Source organism: Pseudophryne corroboree, chromosome 12 (assembly GCF_028390025.1).
Source record: "Pseudophryne corroboree isolate aPseCor3 chromosome 12, aPseCor3.hap2, whole genome shotgun sequence".
NCBI lineage: Eukaryota > Metazoa > Chordata > Amphibia > Anura > Myobatrachidae > Pseudophryne > Pseudophryne corroboree.
Genome location: NC_086455.1, coordinates 5,596,883 through 5,619,402, shown reverse-complemented (window position 1 = coordinate 5,619,402; position 22,520 = coordinate 5,596,883). Strand labels below are relative to the sequence as shown.

The 22,520-nt window shown below is 45.2% G+C and overlaps 1 protein-coding gene across 1 annotated transcript in view; it reads right to left on the bottom strand.

The window, feature by feature from the left end:
• Window positions 1-22,262, bottom strand: part of LOC134980865 (C2 calcium-dependent domain-containing protein 4C-like) — a 50,725-nt gene extending 28,463 nt beyond the window's left edge. The window contains exon 1 of the mRNA XM_063947858.1: window positions 21,991-22,262. The gene's annotated coding sequence lies outside the window, so the exon portion shown is untranslated. The remainder of the gene's footprint in view (window positions 1-21,990) is intronic.
• Window positions 22,263-22,520: the final 258 nt, after the last annotated feature.

The following is a 22,520-nucleotide window of genomic DNA, read 5'->3' as shown; positions in this document are numbered from 1 at the left end:
TTGCACCAGCATTTTTAGATTGATGTTTTAATGTAACATTGACTGTCAAAAGTCATCTTAATATGTCACCCATTTTATTGTTTGTATTGTTGTACAGTTCACAGCGTTTCTATGGTAACGCAAAGGTCTTCCTTGCCAGGGCTCCAGATCTCGCGGAATCGGCGGACGCATTGGAGGTAGCTTGAGTGACGCGGCCAGGGCACGACACTCGGGCAGCGAGCAAAGCCTCGAGTGGTAGCCATGGTAACGCGGCTCGCACTCGCGACGTCACTTCCGGTCCCGCTGAGACGCGAGCAGCCGGGCGGAAGTCATGAAAGGTCGGCCAGACGGACATGCTGCAGCTGCAGATTGGATGGGGTCAGGGGGTAAGTGTTTGTCTTGTCTATTTAAACACTCACTTTTGGCACTTATGTTATCCTGAAGAAGGGGACCAGGTCCCCGAAACGTTGATATGATTTGCACTATTTGCACAAATATATGATTGCTGTTACAAGTCTCTGAGTGCCGCCTAGGTTCTTTCTCTCTCTATATATATATATATATATATATATTTATTACACACACACACACACACACACACACACACACACACACACACACACACACACACACGTACATTCTCCAGTGTCATGCGGTGAGAGCGTGTCACTGTGGCCTCTGGCTAATGACAGACTGGGAGCAGGAAGATGTGATTGATGCATGATTCTGCAAAACGCAATCATATATAATTACAGCCATTATGTTGTGAAAACCTGTGGGTGGACTGCACATCTCCTTTAAATAAACCTATTTAGATGCTTTTTAAGATGTGTGTGACTAAAAAAGGATAAATTATTAGAAGACATTTGTAAAATGGCACCCTCAGTAATGGTGGTGATTAACATGCATTAAACTCAATAGAGATTTATTCACATGTAATGCCGTCAGGCGCCTACTTTTCCTCACTGCCTGACAGGTTTTGTGCATTCGTTTGTGTTTGCAAGGGGCCAAATTCTGACTAAGGGGTTTATTTATGAAGAGTCGGGTTGTTAAAGCGTGTTTTTGGCGCAAGGGCAATGCTTTTATTAGCACGACACAGCTACTGTAGTAAAAGCATCACCTCAGTAGCAATTCCAGTACAAACACGATCAGAAGTTTAACAACCCGACTCTTTGTAAATAAACTCCTAAATGCACAAATGTAAAAATCAGATTCAGATTTGCGGGGCAAGATTATTTACATGAAAGGAACGCTGCCTGCGTTACAGTATGACCGTGTAATAAATACAGGCCTGATCTGCCCCCACACATATGCAGGGACGGATCTAGACTTTTCTTTTAGGGGAGGGGGGGGGGTTTATTTATTCCTGACTCCTCCCCTACATTCATTACTCCTCCCACTTCCTGTACCAACTGTCCATTAATGCTCTAAAGCATTGCCAGGCTGCACATGTACTTCTTATGTAGCACAGACCGTACTTGCCTACCTGACCCTCTCCATGAGGAGAAAATGCTCTGTTCCTGGACTTTCCTGGTAATGTATGATTGCCATCACCTGTGGTGAAATACCTTTCTTATCAATGAACAAGCTCACCACAGGTGATGGCAATCATACATTACCAGGAGAGTCCAGGAGCAGAGCATTTTCTCCCTCATGAGAGGGTCAGGTAGGCAAGTATGGCACACACACACCAGGCACATGTAACTACTAACACACCGACGGGCGGCACGCACTGCCCAAGGTGGGGGTGACGGCATGTGATGACAGACAGATGGGGCTAGGGGCCCCAGGGACACGGAGGATGGGGAGGGATGTTAGTGCAGCCACACACCATCACCTGGCAGCAGCCCCCACCTCATGTAAGTGGGCGTGGCTATGACCCCCCCCCCCCCCTTGGATCCGGCCCTGCACGTATGATTCATTACAGCCACAAATGGAGGTAAGCGGAGAAGAACTTTAGAAGAAACCATAAACGTTACGGAATGATATGTGGTAGGAGCTTGGATTTTCACATCGTGTTTCATGCTCCAACAGAAGCGGTTTCTGTTGGGTCCGTAATCCCAGCAACCTAGCAGATGTAATTTCCAGGTGCAGTTCCAAGGAATAGGAAGTGGGCAAGAGCTTTGAGTTAAGTCAAAAGGTCGCAGCAACACAAATAAACATAACAGAGTAGTCCAGTGGTTCTCAAACTACATGCCGTGCCACCCTGGGGTGCCTAGGGACACTTGCAGGGGTGTCTTGGATTGGTGGTCCAGGACCAGTTTAAATTATTTATGGTAGTAGGCAAAATCAGTGCTAGTGGCTGGCAATCATGAAATATGTGGACAAACATGAGCAAATCTTGCTCCTCACCACACAATTGAACCTAAGGATGACATATAAACACAGTTTACTTCATTTAATATTTCTTTCTAAATTCCTCAATAAGACACTTTTGGCCTAGGGGTGACGTGAAAACAAATATTATACTCTAGGGCGCCGTGATTCAAAAAAGTTTGGGAACCACTGGAGTAGTCAACATTTTTTAATTTGGGCCTTGAAGGGTATCATGTGTAAAATGCGAAACACTCAAAGCTACATGTAAGCTTTCCCCGGACAAGATAAGATATCCAGATCCAGGACGTGAGAGAATATATACGGTCGAGTCACATTATTATGAGCACCAGCAAATAGCCAGAGCAACCGGCGTGTGCAGCACGAACAGACGTTCGCTGAACTTTTGTTTCAGACACACGTCTGGTAGCACCCGGGTTCATTCTGACGTTGAGCTGCTTCACTGTAGCGTGTCGGACAGCACTCACGCACCTTCGTAGCCAACGTTCACCTCTCACATTGATGGCACATGCTGCTCCGCAGTTTCCATGTCAGTTCCCAAACTGCGCTGTTTCAGAAATACTGCCACCCTTGGCCCAAAAGCCGAAAATCATCCCTTTTTGCAACTCTAATTAATTGCCACTTTAACCCCATGACAGCAACGAATGATATGTGTGCAGACGGCCTACCGCATACCTTATATACCTACCAAGCCCGCACATGACACGTGACGTACATCTTGGGATACATGCTGCTGACGTCAGATGTAGGAGGTGGTCATAATAATGTGACTCAACTGTGTATAAGAGAGTACACTTGCTCAATAAAGATAAACTACAGCAGTGACATCATAAGACACAGCGCCACCTACTGTCCCTCCAGCACAGCTTCTCAAGCAATACACAGTCTGCATCTGTTGCTATATACTCCGATAAAATTTAGTAAGTTACTTGATGTGGATAAATGTAGATGTAATGGCTAATGATCGTAATTAGTTAATGCTAATTATGGCCAACTGACGCATATACAAAAATAGGTCCTGATTCGGATTTGTATGCAAACCTGATGGTTTATGTATAAATCAGAGGGTAATGTGACTGCGCATGTACAGAACAGCTCCTGATTGATTGCTCACAGTCCCCCCTTAGCCGCAGCATGTTTAACGTACATGGGTGGTCATTCCGAGTTGTTTGCTAGCTGCATTCGTTCACTGTGCAGCGATGAGGCAAAGAGACAGCACTTCTGCGCATGCGTATGCGGCGCAATGCGCACGTACAACGTACTATTACAACGAACGATGTAGTTTCACACAGGGTCTAGCGAAGCTTTTCAGTCGCACTGCTGGCCGCAGAGTGATTGACATGAAGTGGGCAATTCTGGGTGTCAACTGACTGTTTTCAGGGAATGTTAGAAAAAACGCAGGCGTGCCAGGAAAAATGCAGGCGTGTCTGGGCGAACGCAGGGCGAGTTTGTGACGTCAAAACAGGAACTGAACAGTCTGAAGTGATCGCTAGCGCTGAGTAGGTTTTGTCGCCGCTCTGCGATCCTTTCGTTCGCACTTCTGCTAAGCTAAAATACACTCCCAGCAGGAGGCGGCATAGCGTTTGCGCGGCTGCGAAAAACTGCTAGCGAGCGATTAACTCAGAATGACCACCATGGACCTGACAGTTGTGCTGGAACCCTACTCCCTTAGCATAAGGTTGCTGCAACCACCCCATTTGTGTCATCTCTTCTAGGCATGACCTATTCCACCCAGGGTAATCTTACTTAGTGCGCCCAAGACGGCTGCCGTGTCTGGTACCTTTCGTGGGTGAAATATATAAGACGTGTAATTTATTACCCAAAATCGCTGCACCAACCCTGCATAATGCTTACTGCACGCTAATTATTATTATTTTTTTTAAACTATTTCTGTCAAGCTATCTACTTGCTGTATTACTAAATCCTTTATACTATATACTATGTTTTGGATGTCTGTAATGTGGCCTTGAGTACTGCTGGCACTATATAAATAAAATAATAATAATAATAATTATTATTATTATTACTGTTAATGACTCTGTGTATCCCGCATAATGCACAAAACACAGTGCAGCCTCTATGTTCCCTTCCTGCTGTAACTATGAACTCTGTGTGATCCGGCAGTCGGATGTTGGGTCCAATCTGCCCTTTGTTCTCCGGTCTCAGGAGAAAAAAACAACCTCTCCGGTATGTTAGTCCTGTCCACTAGCTATTGCCAGGAGCATAACGCTATCTTTATGGTATGGATGGTTATTACAGCCTGTCATCATTTCTACAGGGCAAAGAACCATGGCAATTCTGCAAGTTTATGTGTGTATGTAACACAGTTCTGTATATGAAACGGCAGGACACATTTGCAAACCCTGAAGGTATTTTGCAGCACATATTAATACGCTGATAAGTTTGCTCTGCTATGTTTATTTGGACAGGTAGAGAGACACTCGTGCATATTTACATATAATAATAGTATGATTTATACAGTGTATGTAAATAGGCAGATTAGAGAACGGGCGCCAGGAAACATGTAGCACATGTATTGTCCAATCAGGGAGTCTTCAAGGAATGCAGAAGAGAGAACTACAAGGAAGAGACATACTGTACGTCCATCTATTAGACAGACACGTGGCAAAAAAGGTGCACCCCACTTGCTGGCGGCTTCCCAGAACCTCCATCATTTCCAAGACAAGCAGGAAAGGTGCACCCCACTTGCTGGCGGCTTCCCAGAACCTCCATCATTTCCAAGACAAGCAGGAAAGGTGCACCCCACTTGCTGGCGGCTTCCCAGAACCTCCATCATTTCCAAGACAAGCATGAAAGGTGCACCCCACTTGCTGGCGGCTTCCCAGAACCTCCATCATTTCCAAGACAAGCATGAAAGGTGCATCCCACTTGCTGGCGGCTTCCCAGAACCTCCATCATTTCCAAGACAAGCAGGAAAGGTGCATTCCACCTGCTGGTGGCTTCCCAGCACCTCCATCATTTCCCTTTTTGTGGAATACAGAGCACAGTTGCATTCTGATATAAATTTTCAGAAATGTGATCAGGAGACTGAAAAACTGACACACAGTGCATATCCATTGCATATGCAGTGTTGGTGCAGAACCACCAGCAGTACCCGCAAGGCCGTGCCGCCACCGCACTAGCCTGGCTTCTGATCGCACAGGTAGCCGGGCAGTGAGGCAGCTATGCAGCTTTCCATGTCTCCTTACACTCTGCTCCTCCTGTATTGTCCACAGCGTTTGAAGAACACACAACTGTCTGGTGGAAACTGCTGCTCCAGAGTCAAACATAACTATAACACACACACTCTCTCTACCTATATGTAAAAGGGTGCTTTACCTGGCCTAATGTGTAAAAGGGAGCTATTTCTGGCATAATATGTAAAAGGGAACACTACAAGACTGTGTAAAAGGGGCTCTACCTGGCGTAATGTGTAAAAGGGTGCTCTACCTAGCATAATGTGTAAAAGGGGGCTCTACCTGGCGTAATGTGTAAAAGGGATTTGTGTATGACATAATATGTAAAAGGGACTTTACCTGGTGTCATGTGTAAAAGCGGGCTCTACTTGGCATAATGTATAAAAGGGGGCTGTACCTTGCATAATGTGTAAAAAGGGCTCTAACTGATGTAATGTGTAAAAGAGGATCTACCTGGCATAATGTGTAAAAGGGGACTCTACCTGGCGTACTGTGTGAAATGGAGGTCTACCTGGCATAATGTGTGCAATGGAGCTCTACCTGGCGTAATGTGTAAAAGGAGGCTCTACTTGGCGTAATGTGTAAAAGGGGATCTACTTGGCGTTATGTGTAAAAGGGGACACTACCTCGCGTAATGTGTAAAAACGATCTCTACCTGCCATAATGTGTAAAAGGGGTCTCTACCTGGTGTAATGTGTAAAAGGGGCGCTACCTGGCGTAATGTGTAATAGGGGGTCTTACCTGGCATAATGTGTAAAAGGGAGCTATTTCTGGCATAATATGTAAAAAGGAACACTACAAGACTGTGTAAAAGGGGCTTTATCTGGCATAATGTGTAAAAGGAGGCTCTTCCTGGCGTAATGTGTAAAAGGGGACTCTACCTGGCGTACTGTGTGAAATGGAGGTCTACCTAGCATAATGTGTGAAATGGAGCTCTACCTGGCGTAATGTGTAAAAGGAGGCTCTACCTAGCGTAATGTGTAAAAGGGGATCTACTTGGCGGTATGTGTAAAAGAGGACTCTACCTGGCGTAATGTGTAAAAGGGATCTCTACCTGCCATAATGTGTAAAAGGGGTCTCTACCTGGTGTAATGTGTAAAAGGGGCTCTACCTGGCGTAATGTGGATAAGGGGTTCTACCTGGCATAATGTGTAAAAGGGGGCTCTGCCTTGCGTAATGTGTAAAAGGGGGCTCTACCTGGCGTAATGTGTAAAAGGGGCTCTACTTGGCGTAATGTGTAAAGGGTGCTCTACGCAGCGTAATATGTAAAAAGGAGGTGTGTTTGGCATAAGATGTAAAAGGGGGCTCTACCTGATGTAATGTGTAAAAGGGGGCTCTACCTGGCATAATGTGTAAAAGGAGACTACCTGACGTAATGTGTGAAATGGAGCTCTACCTGGCGTAATGTGTAAAAGGGAGATCTACTTGGCATAATGTGTAAAAAGGCTGTACCTGGCATAATGTGTAAAAGGGCTCTACCTGGTGTAATATGTAAAAGGGGTCTCTACCTGGCATAATGTGTAAAAGTGAGCTCTACCTGGTGTAATATGTAAAAGGGGGCTCTACCTGGCGTAATGTATAAAAGGGACTGTACCTTGTGTAATATGTAAAAAGGGCTCTACCTGGCATAATGTGTCAAAGGGGCTCTACCTGGCATAATGTGTAAAAGGGTGCTCTATCTGGTGTAATGTGTAAAAGGGGACTCTACCTGGTGTAATTTGTAAAATGGAGCTCTACCTGGCGTAATGTGTAAAAGGAGACTACCTGGTGTAATGTGTAAAAGGAGGATCTACCTGGCGTTATGTGTAAAAATGGGACTCTACCTGGCGTAATGCATAAAATGGATCTCTACCTGCCATAATGTGTAAAAGGGGTCTCTACCTGGTGTAATGTGTAAAAAGGGGCTCTACCTGGTGTAATGTGTAAAAGGGGGCTCTACCTGGCGTAATGTGTAAAAGGGGCTCTACTTGGTGTAATGTGTAAAAAAGTGCTCTACCTGGCGTAATGTGTAAAAGGGGCTGTACCTTGCCTAATGTGTAAAAAAGGTCTCTACCTGGCGTAATGTGTAAAAGGGGGCTCTACCTGCCCTAATGTGTAAAAGGGGGCTCTACCTGGCGTAATGTGTAAAAGGGGGCTCTACCTGACATAATGTATAAAAGAGGGCTGTACCTTGCGTAATGTGTAAAAAGGGCTCTACCTTGCTTAAAGTGTAAAAGGGGCTCTACCTGGCATAATATGTAAAAGGGTGCTCTACCTGGTGTAATGTGTAAAAGGGGACTCTACCTGGCGTTCTGTGTGAAATAGAGCTCTACCTGGCGTAATGTGTGAAAGGAGACTCTACCTGGCGTATTGTGTAAAAGGGATCTACTTGGCGTTATGTGTAAAAAGGGACTCTACCTGGCGTAATGTGTAAAGGGATCTCTACCTGACATAATGTGTAAAAGGGGTCTATACCTGGTGTAAAAGGGGTCTCTACCTGGCGTAATTTGTAATAGGGGTCTCTACCTGGCATACTGAGTAAAATGGGGCTCTACTTGGCATAATGTGTAAATGGTGCTCTACCCAGCGTAATGTGTAAAAAGGAGCTGTGTTTGGCATAATATATAAAAGGGGCTCTACCTGGTGTAATGTGTAAAAGGGCTCTACCTGGTGTAATGTGTAAAAGGGGTCTCTACCTGGCATAATGTGTAAAAGTGAGCTCTACCTGGTGTAATATGTAAAAGGGGGCTCTACCTGGCGTAATGTATAAAAGGGGCTGTACCTTGTGCAATGTGTAAAAAAGGCTCTACCTGGCATAATGTGTAAAAGGGGCTCTACCTGGCATAACATGTAAAAGGGTGCTCTATCTGGTGTAATGTGTAAAAGGGGACTCTACCTGGTGTAATTTGTAAAATGGAGCTCTACCTGGCGTAATGTGTAAAAGGAGACTGTACCTGGCGTAATGTGTAAAAGGAGGATCTACCTGGCGTTATGTGTAAAAAGGGGACTCTACCTGGCGTAATGCATAAAATGGATCTCTACCTGCCATAATGTGTAAAAGGGGTCTCTACCTGGTGTAATGTGTAAAAGGGGGCTCTACCTGGTGTAATGTGTAAAAGGGGGCTCTACCTGGTGTAATGTGTAAAAGGGGCTCTACTTGGTGTAATGTGTAAAAAAGTGCTCTACCTGGCGTAATGTGTAAAAGGGGCTGTACCTTGCCTAATGTGTAAAAAAGGTCTCTACCTGGCGTAATGTGTAAAAGGGGTCTCTACGTGCCCTAATGTGTAAAAGGGGGCTCTACCTGCCCTAATGTGTAAAAGGGGGCTCTACCTGGCGTAATGTGTAAAAGGGGGCTCTACATGGCATAATGTATAAAAGAGGGCTGTACCTTGCGTAATGTGTAAAAGGAGGCTCTACCTGGCGTTATGTGTAAAAAGGGACTCTACCTGGCGTAATGTGTAAAAGGGATCTCTACCTGCCATAATGTGTAAAAGGGGTCTATACCTGGTGTAATGTGTAAAAGGGGTCTCTACCTAGCGTAATGTGTAATAGGGGTCTCTACCTGGCATACTGTGTAAAATGGGGCTCTACTTGGCGTAATGTGTAAATGGTGCTCTACCCAGCGTAATGTGTAAAAAGGAGGTGTGTTTGGCATAATATATAAAAGGGGGCTCTACCTGCTGTAATGTGTAAAATGGGGCTCTACCTGGCATAATGAGTAAAAGGGGATTCTACCTGGCGTAATGTGTGAAATGGAGCTCTACCTGGCATAATGTGTAAAAGGGCGATCTACTTGGCGTAATGTGTAAAAGGGGCTCTACCTGACATAATGTGTAAAAGGAGGCTCTACCTGGCCTAATGTGTAAAAGGGGCTCTAACTGGCATAATGAGTAAAATGGGACTCTACCTGGCGTAATGTGTGATATGGAGCTCTGCCTGGCGTAATGTGTAAAAGGGAGATCTACTTGGCGTTATGTGTAAAAAGGGGACTCTATCTGGCGTAATGCATAAAAGGGATCTCTACCTGCCATAATGTGTAAAAGGGGTCTCTACCTGGTGTAATGTGTAAATGGGACTATACCTGGTGTAATGTGTAAAAAGGCGGTGTTTTTGGCATAATATGTAAAAGGGAGCTCTACCTGATGTACTGTGTAAAAGGGGCACCACCTAGTGTAATGTGTAAAAGGGGGCTCTACCTGGTGTAATGTGTAAAAGGGGGCTCTACCTGGCGTAATGTGTAAAAGGGGCTCTACTTGGTGTAATGTGTAAAAAAGTGCTCTACCTGGCGTAATGTGTAAAAGGGGCTCTACCTTGCCTAATGTGTAAAAAAGGTCTCTACCTGGCGTAATGTGTAAAAGGGGTCTCTACCTGGCGTAATGTGTAATAGGGGTCTCTACCTGGCATACTGTGTAAAATGGGGCTCTTCTTGGCGTAATGTGTAAATGGTGCTCTACCCAGCGTAATGTGTAAAAAAAAAGGTGTGTTTGGCATAATATATAACAGGGGGCTCTACCTGCTGTAATGTGTAAAAGGGGGCTTCACCTGGCATAATGTGTAAAAGAGGACTCTACCTGGCATAATGTGTAACATGGGGCTCTACCTGGCATAATGTGTAAAAGGGGATTCTACCTGGCGTAATGTGTGAAATGGAGCTCTACCTGGCATAATGTGTAAAAGGGAGATCTACTTGGCATAATGTGTAAAAGGGGCTCTACCTGGCATAATGTGTAAAAGGGGGCTCTACCTGGCCTAATGTGTAAAAGGGTCTCTAACTGGCATAATGAGTAAAATGGGACTCTACCTGGCGTAATGTGTGAAATGGAGCTCTGCCTGGCGTAATGTGTAGAAGGGAGATCTACTTGGCGTTATGTGTAAAAAGGGGACTCTATCTGGCGTAATGCATAAAAGGGATCTCTACCTGCCATAATGTGTAAAAGGGGTCTCTACCTGGTGTAATGTGTAAATAGGACTATACCTGGCGTAATGTGTAAAAAGGCGGTGTGTTTGGCATAATATGTAAAAGGGAGCTCTACCTGATGTACTGTGTAAAAGGGGCTCCACCTAGTGTAATGTGTAAAAGGGGGCTCTACCTGGTGTAATGTGTAAAAGGGGCTCTACTTGGTGTAATGTGTAAAAAAGTGCTCTACCTGGCGTAATGTGTAAAAGGGGCTGTACCTTGCCTAATGTGTAAAAAAGGTCTCTACCTGGCGTAATGTGTAAAAGGGGGCTCTACCTGCCCTAATGTGTAAAAGGGGGCTCTACTTGGCGTAATGTGTAAAAGGGGGCTCTACCTGGCATAATGTATAAAAGAGGGCTGTACCTTGCATAATGTGTAAAAAGTGGCTCTACCTGGCGTAATGTGTAAAAGGAGCTCTACCTGGCATAATATGTAAAAGGGTGCTCTACCTGGTGTAATGTGTAAAAGGGGACTCTATCTGGTGTACTGTGTGAAATAGAGCTTTACCTGGCGTAATGTGTGAAATGGAGCTCTGCCTGGCGTAATGTGTAAAAGGAGACTCTACCTGGTGTAATGTGTAAAAGGGGATCTACTTGGCGTTATGTGTGAAAAGGGACTCTACCTGGTGTAATGTGTAAAAGGGATCTCTACCTGCCATAATGTGTAAAAGGGGTCTCTACCTGGCGTAATGTGTAATAGGGGTCTCTACCTGGCATACTGTGTAAAACGGGGCTCTACTTGGCGTAATGTGTAAAGGGGGCTCTACCCAGCGTAATGTGTAAAAAGGAGATGTGTTTGGCATAATATATAAAAGGGGGCTCTACCTGCTGTAATGTGTAAAAGGGGGCTTCACCTGGCATAATGTGTAAAATGGGGCTCTACCTGGCATAATGTGTAAAAGGGGATTCTACCTGGCGTAATGTGTGAAATGGAGCTCTACATGGCATAATGTGTAAAAGGGAGATCTGCTTGGTGTAATGTGTAAAAGGGGCTCTACCTGGCCTAATGTGTAAAAGGGGCTCTACCTGGCATAATGAGTAAAATGGGACTCTACCTGGCGTAATGTGTGAAATGGAGCTCTGCCTGGCGTAATGTGTAAAAGGGAGATCTACTTGGTGTAATGTGTAAAAGGGGCTCTATCTGGCTTAATGTGTAAAAGGGGTCTCTACCTGGTGTAATGTGTAAAAGGGGCTTTACCTAGCATAATGTGTAAAAGGGGTCTCTACCTGGCATAATGTGTAAAAGTAGTCTCTACCTGGTGTAATGTGTAAAAGGGGGCTCTACCTGGTGTAATGTGTAAAAGGGGGCTCTACCTGGCGTAATGTGTAAAAGGGGCTCTACTTGGTGTAATGTGTAAAAAAGTGCTCTACCTAGCGTAATGTGTAAAAGGGGCTGTACCTTGCCTAATGTGTAAAAAAGGTCTCTACCTGGCGTAATGTGTAAAAGGGGTCTCTACCTGCCCTAATGTGTAAAAGGGGGCTCTACCTGCCCTAATGTGTAAAACGGGGTTCTACCTGGCGTAATGTGTAAAAGGGGGCTCTACCTGGCATAATGTATAAAAGAGGGCTGTACCTTGCGTAATGTGTAAAAGGAGGACCTACCTGGCGTTATGTGTAAAAAGGGACTCTACCTGGCGTAATGTGTAAAAGGGATCTCTACCTGCCATAATGTGTAAAAGGGGTCTATACCTGGTGTAATGTGTAATAGGGGTCTCTACCTGGCATACTGTGTAAAATGGGGCTCTACTTGGCGTAATGTGTAAATGGTGCTCTACCCAGCGTAATGTGTAAAAAGGAGGTGTGTTTGGCATAATATATAAAAGGGGGCTCTACCTGCTATAATGTGTAAAATGGGGCTCTACCTGGCATAATGAGTAAAAGGGGATTCTACCTGGCGTAATGTGTGAAATGGAGCTCTACCTGGCATAATGTGTAAAAGGGAGATCTACTTGGCGTAATGTGTAAAAGGGGCTCTACCTGACATAATGTGTAAAAGGAGGCTCTACCTGGCCTAATGTGTAAAAGGGGCTCTAACTGGCATAATGAGTAAAATGGGACTCTACCTGGCGTAATATGTGAAATGGAGCTCTGCCTGGCGTAATGTGTAAAAGGGAGATCTACTTGGCGTTATATGTAAAAAGGGGACTCTATCTGGCGTAATGCATAAAAGGGATCTCTACCTGCCATAATGTGTAAAAGGGGTCTCTACCTGGTGTAATGTGTAAATGGGACTATACCTGGTGTAATGTGTAAAAAGGCGGTGTTTTTGGCATAATATGTAAAAGGGAGCTCTACCTGATGTACTGTGTAAAAGGGGCTCCACCTAGTGTAATGTGTAAAAGGGGGCTCTACCTGGTGTAATGTGTAAAAGGGGGCTCTACCTGGCGTAATGTGTAAAAGGGGCTCTACTTGGTGTAATGTGTAAAAAAGTGCTCTACCTGGCGTAATGTGTAAAAGGGGCTCTACCTTGCCTAATGTGTAAAAAAGGTCTCTACCTGGCGTAATGTGTAAAAGGGGTCTATACCTGGCGTAATGTGTAATAGGGGTCTCTACCTGGCATACTTTGTAAAATGGGGCTCTTCTTGGCGTAATGTGTAAATGGTGCTCTACCCAGCGTAATGTGTAAAAAGGAGGTGTGTTTGGCATAATATATAAAAGGGGGCTCTACCTGGTGTAATGTGTAAAAGGGGGCTTCACCTGGCATAATGTGTAAAAGGGGACTCTACCTGGCATAATGTGTAAAATGGGGCTCTACCTGGCATAATGTGTAAAAGGGGATTCTACCTGGCGTAATGTGTGAAATGGAGCTCTACCTGGCATAATGTGTAAAAGGGCGATCTACTTGGCGTATTGTGTAAAAGGGGCTCTACCTGGCATAATGTGTAAAAGGGGGCTCTACCTGGCCTAATATGTAAAAGGGGCTCTAACTGGCATAATGAGTAAAATGGGACTCTACCTGGCGTAATTTGTGAAATGGAGCTCTGCCTGGCGTAATGTGTAGAAGGGAGATCTACTTGGCGTTATGTGTAAAAAGGGGACTCTATCTGGCGTAATGCATAAAAGGGATCTCTACCTGCCATAATGTGTAAAAGGGGTCTCTACCTGGTGTAATGTGTAAATGGGACTATACCTGGCGTAATGTGTAAAAAGGTGGTGTGTTTGGCATAATATGTAAAAGGGAGCTCTACCTGATGTACTGTGTAAAAGGGGCTCCACCTAGTGTAATGTGTAAAAGGGGGCTCTACCTGGTGTAATGTGTAAAGGGGGCTCTACTTGGTGTAATGTGTAAAAAAGTGCTGTACCTGGCGTAATGTGTAAAAGGGGCTGTACCTTGCCTAATATGTAAAAAAGGTCTCTACCGGGCGTAATGTGTAAAAGGGGGCTCTACCTGCCCTAATGTGTAAAAGGGGGCTCTACCTGGCGTAATGTGTAAAAGGGGGCTCTACCTGGCATAATGTATAAAAGAGGGCTGTACCTTGCGTAATGTGTAAAAAGTGGCTCTACCTGGCGTAATGTGTAAAAGGAGCTCTACCTGGCATAATATGTAAAAGGGTGCTCTACCTGGTGTAATGTGTAAAAGGGGACTCTATCTGGTGTACTGTGTGAAATAGAGCTCTACCTGGCATAATGTGTGAAATGGAGCTCTACCTGGCGTAATGTGTAAAAGGAGACTCTACCTGGCGTAATGTGTAAAAGGGGATCTACTTGGCGTTATGTGTGAAAAGGGACTCTACCTGGTGTAATGTGTAAAAGGGATCTCTACCTGCCATAATGTGTAAAAGGGGTCTCTACCTGGCGTAATGTGTAATAGGGGTCTCTACCTGGCATACTGTGTAAAACGGGGCTCTACTTGGCGTAATGTGTAAAGGGGGCTCTACCCAGCGTAATGTGTAAAAAGGAGATGTGTTTGGCATAATATATAAAAGGGGGCTCTACCTGCTGTAATGTGTAAAAGGGGGCTTCACCTGGCATAATGTGTAAAAGGGGACTCTACCTGGCATAATGTGTAAAATGGGGCTCTACCTGGCATAATGTGTAAAAGGGGATTCTACCTGGCGTAATGTGTGAAATGGAGCTCTACATGGCATAATGTGTAAAAGGGAGATCTGCTTGGTGTAATGTGTAAAAGGGGCTCTACCTGGCCTAATGTGTAAAAGGGGCTCTACCTGGCATAATGAGTAAAATGGGACTCTACCTGGCGTAATGTGTGAAATGGAGCTCTGCCTGGCGTAATGTGTAAAAGGGAGATCTACTTGGCGTAATGTGTAAAAGGGGCTTTACCTAGCGTAATGTGTAAAAGGGGCCTCTACCTGGCATAATGTGTAAAAGTGGTCTCTACCTGGTGTAATGTGTAAAAGGGGCTCTACCTGGTGTAATGTGTAAAAGGGGTTCTACATGGTGTAAAGTGTAAAAAGGAGGTGTGTTTGGCATAATATGTAAAAGGGAGTTCTACCTGATGTAATTTGAAAAAGGGGGCTTCACCAGGTGTAATGTGTAAAAGGGGGTTCTACCTGGCATAATGTGTAAAAGGGGTCTCTACCTGGTGTAATGTGTAAAAGGGGATCTATCTGTCGTAATGTGTAAAAGGGATCTACCTGGCGTAATGTGTAAAGGGGGCTCTACATGGCGTAAAGTGTAAAAAGGAGGTGTCGTTGGCATAATATGTTAAAGGGAGCTCTACCTGATGTAATTTGAAAAAGGAGGCTCCACCAGTTGTAATGTGTAAAAGGGGGCTGTACCTGGCATAATGTGTAAAAGGGGTCTCTACCTGGTGTAATGTGTAAAAGGTGCTCTACCTGTCGTAATGTGTAAAATGGGATCTACCTGGCGTAATGTGTAAAAGGGGGCTCTACCTGGCGTAATCTGTAAAAGGGGGCTATACTTGGTGTAATGTGTAAAGGGGGCTCCACCCAGCGTAATGTGTAAAAAGGAGCTGTGTTTGGCATAATATGTAAAAGGTGGCTCTACCTGACGTAATGTGTAAAAGGGGCTCTACCTGGCGTAATGTGTAAAATAAGTCTCTACCTGGTGTAATGTGTAAAAGGGTGCGCCACCTGGTGTAATATGTAAAAGGGGGCTCTAGCTGATGTAATGTGTAAAAGGAGGCTCTACCTAGCGTAATGTGTAAAAGTGGGCTCCACCTGGCGTAATGTGTAAAAGGGGCTCTACCTGGCATAATGTGTAAAAGGGGATTCTACCTGGCGTAATGTGTGAAATGGAGCTCTACATGGCATAATGTGTAAAAGGGAGATCTGCTTGGTGTAATGTGTAAAAGGGGCTCTACCTGGCCTAATGTGTAAAAGGGGCTCTACCTGGCATAATGAGTAAAATGGGACTCTACCTGGCGTAATGTGTGAAATGGAGCTCTGCCTGGCGTAATGTGTAAAAGGGAGATCTACTTGGCGTAATGTGTAAAAGGGGCTTTACCTAGCGTAATGTGTAAAAGGGGTCTCTACCTGGCATAATGTGTAAAAGTGGTCTCTACCTGGTGTAATGTGTAAAAGGGTCTCTACCTGGTGTAATGTGTAAAAGGGGTTCTACATGGTGTAAAGTGTAAAAAGGAGGTGTGTTTGGCATAATATGTAAAAGGGAGTTCTACCTGATGTAATTTGAAAAAGGGGGCTTCACCAGGTGTAATGTGTAAAAGGGGGTTCTACCTGGCATAATGTGTAAAAGGGGTCTCTACCTGGTGTAATGTGTAAAAGGGGATCTATCTGTCGTAATGTGTAAAAGGGATCTACCTGGCGTAATGTGTAAAGGGGGCTCTACATGGCGTAAAGTGTAAAAAGGAGGTGTCGTTGGCATAATATGTTAAAGGGAGCTCTACCTGATGTAATTTGAAAAAGGGGGCTCCACCAGTTGTAATGTGTAAAAGGGGGCTCTACCTGGCATAATGTGTAAAAGGGGTCTCTACCTGGTGTAATGTGTAAAAGGTGCTCTACCTGTCGTAATGTGTAAAAGGGGATCTACCTGGTGTAATGTGTAAAAGGTGCTCTACCTGTCGTAATGTGTAAAAGGGGATCTACCTGGCGTAATGTGTAAAAGGTGCTCTACCTGTCGTAATGTGTAAAAGGGGATCTACCTGGCGTAATGTGTAAAAGGGGGCTCTACCTGGCGTAATCTGTAAAAGGGGGCTATACTTGGTGTAATGTGTAAAGGGGGCTCCACCCAGCGTAATGTGTAAAAAGGAGCTGTGTTTGGCATAATATGTAAAAGGTGGCTCTACCTGACGTAATGTGTAAAAGGGGCTCTACCTGGCGTAATGTGTAAAAGAAGTCTCTACCTGGTGTAATGTGTAAAAGGGTGCGCCACCTGGTGTAATATGTAAAAGGGGTCTCTAGCTGATGTAATGTGTAAAAGGAGGCTCTACCTAGCGTAATGTGTAAAAGTGGGCTCTACCTGGCGTAATGTGTAAAAGGGGCTCTACCTGACGTAATGTGTAAAAGGGGTTCTACCTGGCGTAATGTGTGAAATGGAGCTCTACCTGGTATAATGTGTAAAAGGGGGCTCTACCTGGCGTAATGAGTAAAAAGGGGCTCTACCAAACTTAATGTGTAAAAAGGGTCTCTACCTGGTGTAATGTGTAAAAGGGGGCTCTACCTTGCATAATGTGTAAAAGGGAGTTGTTTCTAGCGTAATGTGTAAAAGGGGGCTGTACCTGGCGTAATGTGTAAAAGGATACTCTACTTGGCGTAATGTGTAAAAGGGAGCTCTACCTGGCGCGATGTATAAAACGGGCTCTACTGGACATATTGTGTAAAAAAGGGACTCTATCTGGCATAATGTGTGAAATGGAGCTCTACCTGGCGTAATGTGTAAAAGGGGCTCTTCCTGGTGTAATGTGTAAAATGTGTTCTACTTGGCATAATGTGTAAAAGGGAACTCTACCCGGCGTAATTTGTAAAAGGGGGCTCTACCTGACGTATTGTGTAAAAGGGAACTTTATCTGGCGTAATGTGTGAAATGGAGCTCTACCTGGTGTAATGTGTAAAAGGGCTCTACCTGGCGTAATGTGTAAAAGGGGGCTCTACCTGGCCTAATGTGTAAAAAGTTGCTCTATTTGGCAAAATGTGTAAAAGGAGCTTTACCTTGCGTGATATATAAAAGGGGCTCTACCTGGCATAATGTGTAAATGGGGACTCTACCTGGCGTAATGTGTAAAAGGGGGCTCTACCTGTCGTAATGTGTAAAAGGGATCTCTACTTGGCGTAATGTGTAAAAGGGGCTCTACCCGGTGTAATGTGTAAAAGGGAGCTGTGTCTGGCATAATATGTAAAAGGGGGCTCTACCTGAAGTAATGTGTAAAAGAGGGCTCTACCCGGCTTAATGTGTAAAAGGGGGCTCCACCTGGTGTAATGTGTAAAAGGGGGCTCTATCTGGTGTAATGTGTAAAAGGGGGCTCTACCTGGCGTAATATGTAAAAAGGGTCTCTACCTGGCATAATGTGTAAAAGTGGACTCTACCCATCGTAGTGTGTAAAAGGGAACTGTACCTGATGTAATTTGTAAAAGTGGGCCCTACCTGGTGTAATGTGTATAAGAAGCTCCATCTGGTGTAATGTGTATAAGTGACACTACTGTGTGGCGTAATTTGAATAAAGGAGACTACTGTATGATGTAATATGAATTGTTATTATTTTGTGACCACCGCCCTTGCCCATGAAGCCAGACCCCTATATTTTTTATGCGTGCCCGCGGCATGCTCTGTCCCTGTTTTAAATATGGGGGAGGGGCACAACCAATTCTCTTTGTGGCACAGGGCTACTCTTCCAGGCATCCATCTTTAAGTTACAACAAAGGTTCACCTCTGCTCCTAGATGAGTAAATAGTTAAACAGAGTATAAAAGAAAAGAGAAAAAAGGAGTATAAAAGAATAGCAAAAAAAAAAAGCATAGTTAAATATAAATTATGTAATATATATAATAACGTCATTTTTTTTGTCTGGTTGTTCCGGCATCACGCAAAAACCATGTGATGCATTTGCATGGTGTTTTCAGTATTGTATAGCTTAGTAACCTAGAAAGAGGTATGTATGATCTCGCTGTGACATGAGGGAGAGGAGCAATAAAGGAAAAATCAGACGTGTGACACTTAATGCGTACAGTGTGCAGGCTCCTCAAGCCCAGAATGTATGACTGACTATGTGTATATAAATATATTTTTGGGGGAGAAATATACTTCTAGGGACTGTTTCTGAACTATGGAGATGACATTTCTCTTTTTCGTAAGACATCCACGCGAGCGAAGCCGCGAGCAAACACTAGTATATTGAAATATATATGATGTAATAACGAATGAAAACAGAGGTGTAACAGTAATATGTAGCACGCTGCAGAGATGATGAACAGTTACGATCAATTACTCTGACATGCGGGGGGGGGGGCTCTGACATGCGGGGGGCTCTGACATGCGGGGGTGCCCCACGCATGTCAGGTCCTACCTTCCTCCTCCCCATCGCACAGGTACAAAAGCATTGCGTGGCGGCGATGCCTTTTGTTCCTGACGAGCAGCTTCCTGCCAGCGCACCTTCTACGTGCCGGCAGGGAGCTACTGGCCGCGCCCCCCGGGTCGCAGTCATCGCCTCTGCAGAGAAGGGGGGAGCTCAGGATTGGCCTTTCAGGTCCAAATAACATTTTTTTTATATAGACTGCAGCTGTATGTGCACCAGGATTCCCACCTGGGTCGCCCAACAACTGTGCACCCTTCCTCTTAGCATGTAAGCTCTCACAGGCAGAATCCCCCTTCACGTATCACCCCCAGCACTATCCAGTGCTCCTTGTTCCTTGTGCCATTTATCATATTTCACATTTCAAATGCAATAAATACAGACATTGCCCCGTGCTCAAGAGTAAAAACATGTGTGTAACCTCGGCTGCTTCCAACAGAGAGGTGTCCTTTTTCAGTCTCTGCGCCTTAGAGTATCTGAATTATTTTCATGGCGCCCCTGGGCCAAAAGCTTCTTATTGAGAAATTTAGAAAGAAATATTAAATGAAGTTAATTGTGTTTATATGTCATCCGTAGGTTCAATTGTGGGGTGAGGGACAGGGGCCCAAATGTAGTAAGCCTTAAAAAGTGATGGAGACAGAGAAATAGTGATAAAGTAGCAGCCAATCAGCTCCTAACTGTTATTTGTCAAACACATTGTGTAACATGGCAGATAGGAGCTGATTGGCTGGTCATTTATCACTCTTTATCCGTCATTTATCACTCTTTATCGCTTTTTAAGGCTTAATACATTTGGGCCAAGATTTGCTTCTTTGGCCACATATTTGATGACTGGCAGCCACCAGCGCTGGTTTTGCCTATTACATTGACCATAAATAATCTGAATTGGTCCTGGACCACCAACCCAGGGCGCCCCTGCAAGTGTCCTGAGGCACCCCAGGATGAACCACTAGAATAGGATAGTGTGCTAGTGGCACTATCCAGTTCATATGTGAGTCCGTAGACTGTTGAACAATTGTCCATGGTGCCAATAGTTATAGTTACTGTCACTGTTATAATGGTTCGGTTGGATGATACTTTTGGAACATCTGCAATCTGTAGGTAGGGTGTTCTTAGTAAAAATCTATGGTTAAAGTCCAATTGTGTCTTGTTCCGATGCAATGTATTGCAGGGAATCTGTGATTAAGCTCATGTGTTCCACTAGCCAATCAGCTCCTGTTATTTTTCAAACACAGGCTGTGACATGGCAGTTAGGAGCTGATTGGCTACTACTTTATCTCCTTCCACTTTATCCTCATTCAAGGCTTAGTAAATAGACCCCTATATCTGTTGGCACCGTATACAATAGTTCAGCAGCCTACAAACTCATATGTGAACGGGATAATACCAACTAATAACCCTAAGCACACCATATCCTATACTTGCATTTAAAATGCACTGTGGATATAATATTTCTGACTAAATATGCAAAGTGACAATTTTCACAACAATTTATAATCAATCTCTTGCCGGGACACCAGCTGTGATAAGAGCCTGTCCCGGCAAAGAGGTGCTTACACCAATCCTGCATTATGCCTACTCTACTCTATGGGGTCTATTCAATTGAAGTCGAAAGCTGCCGTCTGTTGAAAAGACGGCAGGCGGGGACGGGGTGAGCAGCGAAGGAGCCGGGTGGACGCTCCCGTGAGCGGCGGCTGTGAGAGAGGGGGAGACGGGTAGCGGTGGCTGTGAGAGAGGGGGAGACGGGGAGCGGCGTCTGACGGGAAGCGGTGGCTGTGAGAGAGGGGGAGACGGGGAGCGGCAGCTGTGAGAGTGGGGAGATGGGGAGTGGTGGCTGTGAGAGTGGGGAGACGGGGAGTGGCGGCTGTGAGAGGGGGGACGGGGAGCGGCGGCTGTGAGAGAGGAGGGAGAGGGGGAGACGGGGAGCGGCGGCTGACGGGGAGCGGCGGCTGTGAGAGGGGGGACGGGGAGCGGCGGCTGTGAGAGAGGAGACTGTAGTGCTGCTCTCCCCCGTCTGCCCGCGGCTCTCCCCCGTCTCCCCTCCTGCATCTCAATTAAAACATTTTAAAAGTCGAATTGATATGTCCATTGAATAGCCCAGGTTGGATCCATTCCGACAAATGAATGTCGGAATGGATCCGACTTCAATTGAATATACCCCTATGCCTTCTAGGTTTTCACTTTTATGTCTGTGTGGCTTGTGTATTGCTGTATTAATCTTCTGTATTATGGGGGTCATTCCGAGTTGATCGCTCGCTAGCAGTCTTTAGCAGCCATGCAAACGTGATGCCGCCTCCCACTGGGAGTGTATTTTAGCTTAGCAGAAGTGCGAACGAAAGGATCGCAGAGCGGCTACAATTTTTTTGTGTTCAGTTTCAGAGTAGCTCAAAACCTACTCAGCGCTTGCGATCACTTCAGACTGTTCAGTTCCTGATTTGACGTCACAAACACGCCCTGCGTTTGCCCAGCCACGCCTGCGTTTTCCCTGGCACGCCTGCGTTTTTCCGAACACTCCCTGAAAAAGGTCAGTTGACACCCAGAAACGCCCACTTAATGTCAATCACTCTGCGGCCAGCAGTGCGACTGAAAAGCTTCGCTAGACCCTGTGTGAAACTACATCATTCGTTGTAATAGTACGTCGCGCGCGAGCATTGCGCCGCATATGCATGCACAGAAGTCCCATTTTTTGCCTCATCGCTGCACAGCGAACGAATGCAGCAAGCGATCAACTCGGAATGACCACCAATGAGCCTTGTTTTTGATGTCTGTAAAGCGCCTTGAATTCTCTTTGGAGAAAGAGCGCTATATAAATAAAATTATTATTATTATTATTATTATTATTATTATTATTATTATCCTCTAATAAAGTGTCTTTAGTTAGTACATGGCTTGTACAACACTCAATGCAGTCTCTCTGGGACAGGGTAAGGGGTAATCCTCCTGCCCTGGATGCACTTCCTACATGTCCCCCCTGCCCTGTATGCATTCCCCTGTATATTACATGTGTATCAGTCACACAGAGATGAATGCAGAGATAATAGAAGTGTCCGTTTTCACGTCACATATCTACAAGTGGCATGTATGATGCAGAGTCTCTCACCTCAGCAGCTGATGATCTGGTGTGTGTCTCCAGCGCTCCCAGCCTCTCTGTCTGTGTGTCTGTGTGTGACGTGACACCTTATATAGACACACATACGTCACCTCTCGCCTCACGACCCGCTCTTTACCCGAGTATCACGCTTGGCACAGACGCCCTGTCTGCCTGAATATGTATATTCTCTGTGTCTTCCTCCTGCCTCCCAGCAAACCTAGTCACCCTGTCGCTCTCCTCTTGGCTGCTGACCTTTCTTCTCAGCAATTGTTCCATTTATATTCAGCTCTATTGCTCTGGCCCGTCACCCCCTCAGAGGACACAGCCTCCCGCCCTTCTCCCCGTATCCTGTTCATTATATTGTATATTGCACAACACACACCTATCCCAGCTGGTGTCGGCACATGTCCTCATGTACTCAAGTGTTAATAAATAAACACATTTCTGCATATTATACTGTACTCGTACTATTGTTTCCTTGTCTCGCTGACACCTCAGCTACTTAGGAATTTTCTACAAATCTTCTGGCCACTTTGGGA